We start from the raw sequence: 7266 nt of genomic DNA on the forward strand, positions 1-7266 counted from the left end.
TTCCATGGACAGAGGAGTCTGGCGGGCTGCAGTCCATGGGATGCAAAGAGATGGACATGACTGAGTGACTAAACAGAAAAACTTTCTATTTTCAAGTTTGGAGTGTATGCCCCCAACTCTCCTGTTGGGCTCCTATTCCTCTCCTGTTTCAAAGGCACATGCATAGATGGCCTTCACATTCACCCTCTTTTAATGTCTGAGTAATAGATGCATAATTCCAAGGTCTAGCTCCTAAATCCCTCACCATCCATTAAAACTCCCCCTGAATATTCTGTGAATCACTGTGGTTTAAAGACACTATGCCTTAAAAATAGATTGATAAAAGTGTAGATTTAAAGACTTTTTCCAGTACTTGTGTTATTCTAGAGGTGACACCGGAGGGAAGATTATCAGTATAAATCTTCTTCCTCCTAGAGATCACCTTGGAACCTGTCTGGGTAAGAATGCTTGGCTGTAAACCCACCATTTCCAGCCAGGAATGTCAGAGCTGCTAGAGAATTGGGTCTATGAGGTATGGTTGCAGGCAACCAAAGGAGTCATTCACGGAAGCAGGATTAGGGGTGGGTGGCATTCAGCAAGATTGCGCTGGCATAGAACAGCCTGAGAATGGAAGCAAATTCCCAAAATATGGCAAAAAAAAAATCTGACACTACACACCACAATGTGGGATCTTCCCAGAACAGGGGTTGAACCCGTGTCCCCCACATTGGCAGGTGGTTTCTTAACCATTGGACCACCAGGGAAGTCCCTGGATCCTTATATCTTTAAGGTTCCTCTTCTTCCAAGCTTCAACCCACTAACAGCACTGGTCCTCCACCTTACTCACCATAACTGAAAATGTCCCCAAACACTGTTCTGTAGGTGGGACTCGTCCAGGCAACATCACCCCTGGTTTCGAACCACTGCTGTAGACGATATGAAAACCTCTGCTTCTGGTCGCAGGGGTAACTGCAGAAAAGAGTATTATGTGGGCAGGGTCACCTGCTCTGTAAGAGGCCCCAAGGTGTCACCTGCCTTGTGACACCCACTTTAATCCTCACAAGGTTTGGAAAGCAGGTTGAGACTCAAACGTGACCAGCAGCATCCCCTAGGCCACCCGGCTAAGAAACAGGGGAGCCGGAGCTTGAATACCTTGCATCTTCCATTGCTCCACTGGACTTTTCCTCCAATTCCCGGAGAAGCCAGGATTAGAAGATGAAGTGAAACCCCAAAGAAAGAAAGGAGAGCAATCAGTGGAAGCGAGGGTTGCCCCAGAATAAAGGCTTCCTTCTTTCTTCCCAAACTCTCTTTGGTTAAGACAGCAAGTGGGGGGCTTCCCTGACAGTCCAGTGGTTAAGACTCTGCCTTTCAATGCAGGGGATGTGAGTTTGATCCCTGGTCGGGGAACTAAGATCCCACATGCCTCCTGTCCCCAAAATAAATAAGTAAATAAAACAGCAGCAATATTGAAGCAAATTCCATAAAGACATTTTTAAAAAATCATCCACATCAAAAAAAAAAAAAATTCAGGATGGAGGGGACACATGTTTGCCTATGGCCGATTCATATTGATGGATGGCAAAAAAACCATCACAATATTGTAAAATAACTATCATCCAATTAAAATAAGTAAATAAATTTGATTTAAAAAAAGACAGCAAGCTGGGAGAGGTCCATTCTTGGTCAAGTTTAGTTGTTAGAGCAGTAATGATAGTAGGAGTTCTGGCTTGTATTTAAAGCCATCATGAGGTCACTGGATGTGGCTGTTAAGTCAAGAAAAACAGTTCTCCATGGGCTTGGAATCCATACAAGCCAGGTGTGCACTGGGTTCTCTGAGGATGGCCAAGCCACAGAGCTGAGACGGCCTCCCCCGTCTGCCCCCTCACTGCTGATTTTATGGAATCGACCACGGTGACGAATGGCCTCGCATTTGGATGGCGGTCCCAGTCCTGGTCACAGCTGAAACTCCCTGTCACTGCAGACATATGTGCACTCTGAGAGCTCTGGAGCCATTGGCCATCTGTCCAGGAGGCCACAGCCATCCCTGGCATGGAAATTAGCAATTGGAAGAGGCAGCTTTTCCCCAGCAGACACCTGGAGCCCCGGGCTCATAGACACAGCCTCACCAGCTACACAGCGGTGCTGGGAAGCCCCCAGATCAACAGCAGGTGGCAGGAGGGGGTGATGCAAAACCGACAGGAGTTCTCAGCCATCACCCCAGGAAGAGGCAGGAGAAATGATTTCTGTGAGCGTGAACACAGCGAAGAGGAGAGGACAAGTTTGATGGATGCAGTCAAATCTGCGTTTGACTCTGTTCCAGCCCCTGTGAGATGCATGAACTTGGACAAGTCACTTCTCCCACGGACTCAGTTTCTGCATCTGGAAAATCACAACAGACTCCTTCTTCCTTCAGAAGGGGAGAATTGGTGAGGAAATTGGCTTTGCCAGTCAGTGAGTGGTTTGTTGGGGTGAGGACTGTCAGTTTTGGCCCCTGCACTACACAGACTTTATTATTTATGGAGGGAAAAGGGGGCAGAACCAGATGGTGTGGCCCAAGCTCCTTTGGGGAAAGATGACAAAGCATAAATCAGGAGACTCAGACATACTCATAGAGACACATGTGAGTGTCACACGATGAGCTTCAACTTTTAATTGAAAATGTAACACGTTACCAGGGACAATTTGTACACAGGATGCCAGAATGCCTAATCATAAATATATCTTCCTCAATTTCCAGGTGGCTCAGATGGTAAAGAATCTGCCTGCAATGCAGGAGACCCAGGTTCTATCCCAGGTAAGGAAGATCCCCTGGAAGAGGGCATGGCAACTGATTCCAGTATTCTTGCCTGGAGAATCCCCAGGGACAGAGGAACCCAGTGGGTTTCAATCCATGGGATCATGAAGAGCTGGACACAACTGACCAATTTTCGTGCACGTGTGTGCTAAGTCACTTCAGTTGTGTCTGACTGTTTGTGACACTATGGACTGTAGCCTACCAGGCTCCTTTGTCTATGTGGGCTTCTCCAGGCAAGACTACTGGAGTGGATTGCCATGCCTTCCTCCAGGGGATCTTCCCGACCCAGGGATCAGACCCAAGTCTTTTATGTCTCCTGCATTGGCAAGTGGGTTCTTTACCACTAGCGCTACCTGGGAAGCCCTTCACACATACACACAGATTAGTTATTAGATACAGGGTTTGTATCTAATGGGGAGCAGACACTTCTTCCCAGTTGGCAAACCACTGGCTCTTCCACCAATAATGCACATGGGTTATCTGTTTTCGCACCCCGAAGCACCCAAACGATTCTCTGACACCCCCATTTTCCTATTGGAGCATGTATGCATGTTTTAATTTATTTACTTTTTGGAGAGGGGTGATGTTGAGAGAAATGAACCATGCAACCCAGTTTACAAAAGAGATGCTCTGAATTGCAGCAAATACAGGACAACAGAGACGCTGCTCCCCTTCTGGAATACGCCCCTGCGTCCATGTCCGCCAGAAGCCTTTGAAGGCAGCTGCCGCATGCAGGAGGCTTCCTGCATTTTCACTTTTGTGAATGATTGGCAGGGCAAGCCAGAGGGGCTGTCTCTGCCGGTTCTTCTCTCTTCCTGGAGGGAGGAGGACTGGAAGGGAGCATGCAGAGGGGGAAGCAGGGGCTGCTTTACCTCCTGAACCTAAAGAACCCACACCCCGCGGCTGCCGCAGCGATAAGACAGAGATCCACCCCCCACTGCAGACACAGACCCTCCCAGAAAGCCCACTTGAGCTGAGAGGTGAAGTTGTTCACCACGGATGCGCGAATGAAAACGAGATAAATAGTGAAGTTTCTGAAGGTAATTTATCCACCCCTTGCTACCTGCCTTTCCAATACAGAGACCATTCTGTGTTTGCCACAAGCAGAAAAGAAAGGGGAGATAGGTAGCAATCCCTCCGAGGCTGCCCCGGGTCAACTTTATCAAAATGATAAAATGTTTTGGGTCTTGGCAGCCCCCTGGGCTGGCTCCGGGTTGGGCTTCCCGAGGCATTAAGGGGTGAAGGAGGTGAATGCACGGCTCTTCCTGGCAGATCCCAGTGGCATTGCCTGTGTCGCTGCTGATAGCAGTTTTATCAAGATAAATCTAGTGCTCCTCGGGAAGGATATTAATAAATTATCTAGTAATGAAAAATGTGAGAGGAACCATACTCTTACATCAGGCTTGTGATGATTACTTTGATAGATGCACTGGCAAGATTTCCTCGACAAGGCAGAAATGAGAGACATGACACATAGACCTTTAAGGGTGACCTCAGAGGGGAAACAGGAGCTGCTGAATGATACAGAAGCGGAATAGGAAAAACCAGAGCTGTGAGGCGCTGCCTGTCGACCGCCAGACGGATGAGCTCCGCTGATCAACCGATCATTGAGTTTAGAGTCAGAGGCAGAAAGAGAAGGAGGAGAGAGAAGAGGAGGGGTGGGTGGGGGGCAGACAGGGAAGACTGGGGTCTGTTCGTGGAAGCGTGGAATCTGGAATTGAGCTTAGCATAGATGTGCGGATGGAATCTTAGCTTTCTCACAAGACACCAGAACATCCTCAGCCTCCTTATCTGTGAACAAAGAGATGTCGGTGGCACTGACTTCATAGGGCTGGTGGGGATTGCAGGCAATAATCGTTGGAAAGTTCTTGCAGCCAGGAAGTACTCAGTAATGGTAGCATAGACTCTGAGAGAGGTCAGGTCCTCTTGAGAGATGATAAATGTGGTCATGATCACTGGGAAAGAAGCAGGTACTCAGATGAGGCTGTTAAAGAGAGGAACCTCGGTGCTTTTTTCTTGTCAATAGTCCTTGGCATGTTTCTGGTGCTCTGTTAGATTCTAAGGATACTAGTTGAAATGGGGCATGGCTTCCCGCACTCCCCCACCCACCACCACCATGCATGTGTGCATGCTAAGTTGCTTCAGTTACATCCAACTCCTTGCGACCCCACGGACTGTACCCCGCCAGGCTCCTCTGTCCATGGAATTCTCCACCGGATTGGGTTGCCATGTCCTCCTCCAAAGGATCTTTCCAGCCCAGGGATTGAACCCACGTCTCTTCTATCTCCTGCATTGGCAGGCGGGTTCTTCACACCACCGGGGGGAAGCCCCACATGCAACACAAAGTCTAGGGTAGGAGATGCGCTTGTACAGCAATCAAAGTAAAGTGTGACGAAAGGCTCTGAGAAAGGTGAGCACAGAGGAATAAAACAGGCTGGCCTTCTGTATCAGACCGAGGGATGGCGTGCTTGAAGAGGTCTTCTTGGAATGGAATTTTGAAGGATAAAGAGGCATCCATGGGATGATGGCAGAGAAATATTAAAAGTGCTTCTTTTTGGAAAGAAAAAAAAACAAGTCTTGGGAATTGCATATGATTCAGCATGATTGGAAAGTAAGATGGAAGCTAAAGAAAAGCAAAAGAAGCTGGAGACATCAGCTTGAGCCAGATTAGTCCAAGTTACTTTTTTTAACATGCGTGGGGTACCATCATGATGCAGTGAAGAATCACTGGCTTTTTAGCATCTGTTTCTCCCCTATTTTAGCAACTGCTTCTTGATTCACTGTCGGAGACTTGTCTCTCCAGCATTTCCATTGATGTCTGAACTGCAGAGCTGCTCACAGGAGGCTGGGGACAGGCTGGGAGGACTCACAGTCACCCGAGGCGTGCCCACCTGCTACTAGTACCTGAGCGTCCCACGGGTCTAAGGTGTGGCTCACTGGAGGCTGGAGGACGCAAATGGCTTCAGAAGCTTGAAAACAGGCAGGTGGACAGTGGAGAAGAGAGTGCTCTCTACGGGTCCACAGAAGCTGGAGCCTTGCTCGTGAAGCAAAGAGAGAGCCAGGAAGTTTTGCTTGGACTTGGATCCCAAGCCCTGCTGAAGGGAGAGTCTTCATCTCACCAGTAAAACATTTACAACCACAGTGACCTGAAGCTACATCTCAACCCTGACCCTGTAACACGGGGATGAGATGAAAGAGGATGACCACCCCTCCACCCCAATCTTCTGGGTGAGAGGAAGGGGCAAACCTTCATCCAGGGTTAGACAGGACTTAATCCACATCTACTCATCTTTTATATACCATATCTCTTAGACATAATTACAAGATATTTTTTAAAAGGACAATGTGACCCAGAAACTAGGGGGATGGGGGAAATGGTCAGTGAACTCACAGATGACCCAAACGTGAGAATTAGCATAAAAGTAGTTTATTCTCCACCTGTTGAAGCGTCTAGTGAAAAAAGTGGACAATGCATAGGAAATAATAATCATTCCAACAGAGAGGGAAAACATGACCAAAGAAACAAATGGAGATGTCAGAACGAAAAAATATGTTTGAGGAAGAAGACAGCAAATGGGCTTATTTGTAGGCTAGTCGTAGTGAAAATACATCATAGAAAACTCAAATTCAATAAAATTATCTAGACTGACTCATTAAAAAAAAAAAACCAGCAGCAGAGATCTCTGGGACACTGTAAAGCAGTATAACATACATGTAATTGGAGTCAGGGGTCAAGGACAGGGTCTGCTTTTCCCTCCACTGTATCCTCAGACCCTGACACAGATACTTACACAGCAGAGGCCTGGGGGGAAGTTGTCACTTTTTTCTTCCTTTGCTACCTTAGGACACTTACCTATATTGACTGAAAGAATAACTCCAGTGCCCAAAAGTGCATAGAAAGAGCTTTGTTTTTGCAATATCTCATCTGCCTGTCTCTACTCTTCTTCCCTAAGATGAAAGGATTCTGGAGTTAGAGAGTTCAAATCTTGTTTGAGTTCCAAACAAGTTCAAATCTTGTTTCTATACATCCTGATCTTGGGGTGTATGCATGCCCCACTCGTTGTGACCCCATGGGGTCTGCAGCCCACCAGGCTCCTCTGTCCATGGGGTTCTCCAAACAAGAGTACTGCCTGTCTCTACTCCTCTTCCCTAAGATGAAAGGATTCTGGAGTCAGAGAGTTCAAATCTTGTTTGAGTTCCAAACAAGTTCAAATCTTGTTTCCATACATCCTGATCTTGGGGTGTATGCATGCCCCACTCGTTGTGACCCCATGGGGTCTGCAGCCCACCAGGCTCCTCTGTCCATGGGGTTCTCCAAACAAGAGTACTGCCTGTCTCTACTCCTCTTCCCTAAGATGAAAGGATTCTGGAGTCAGAGAGTTCAAATCTTGTTTGAGTTCCAAACAAGTTCAAATCTTGTTTCCATACATCCTGATCTTGGGGTGTATGCATGCCCCACTCGTTGTGACCCCATGGGGTCTGCAGCCCACCAG

This window comes from Bison bison, unplaced genomic scaffold (genome assembly GCF_000754665.1).
Source record: "Bison bison bison isolate TAMUID 2011002044 unplaced genomic scaffold, Bison_UMD1.0 scf7180017864144, whole genome shotgun sequence".
Lineage (NCBI taxonomy): Eukaryota > Metazoa > Chordata > Mammalia > Artiodactyla > Bovidae > Bison > Bison bison.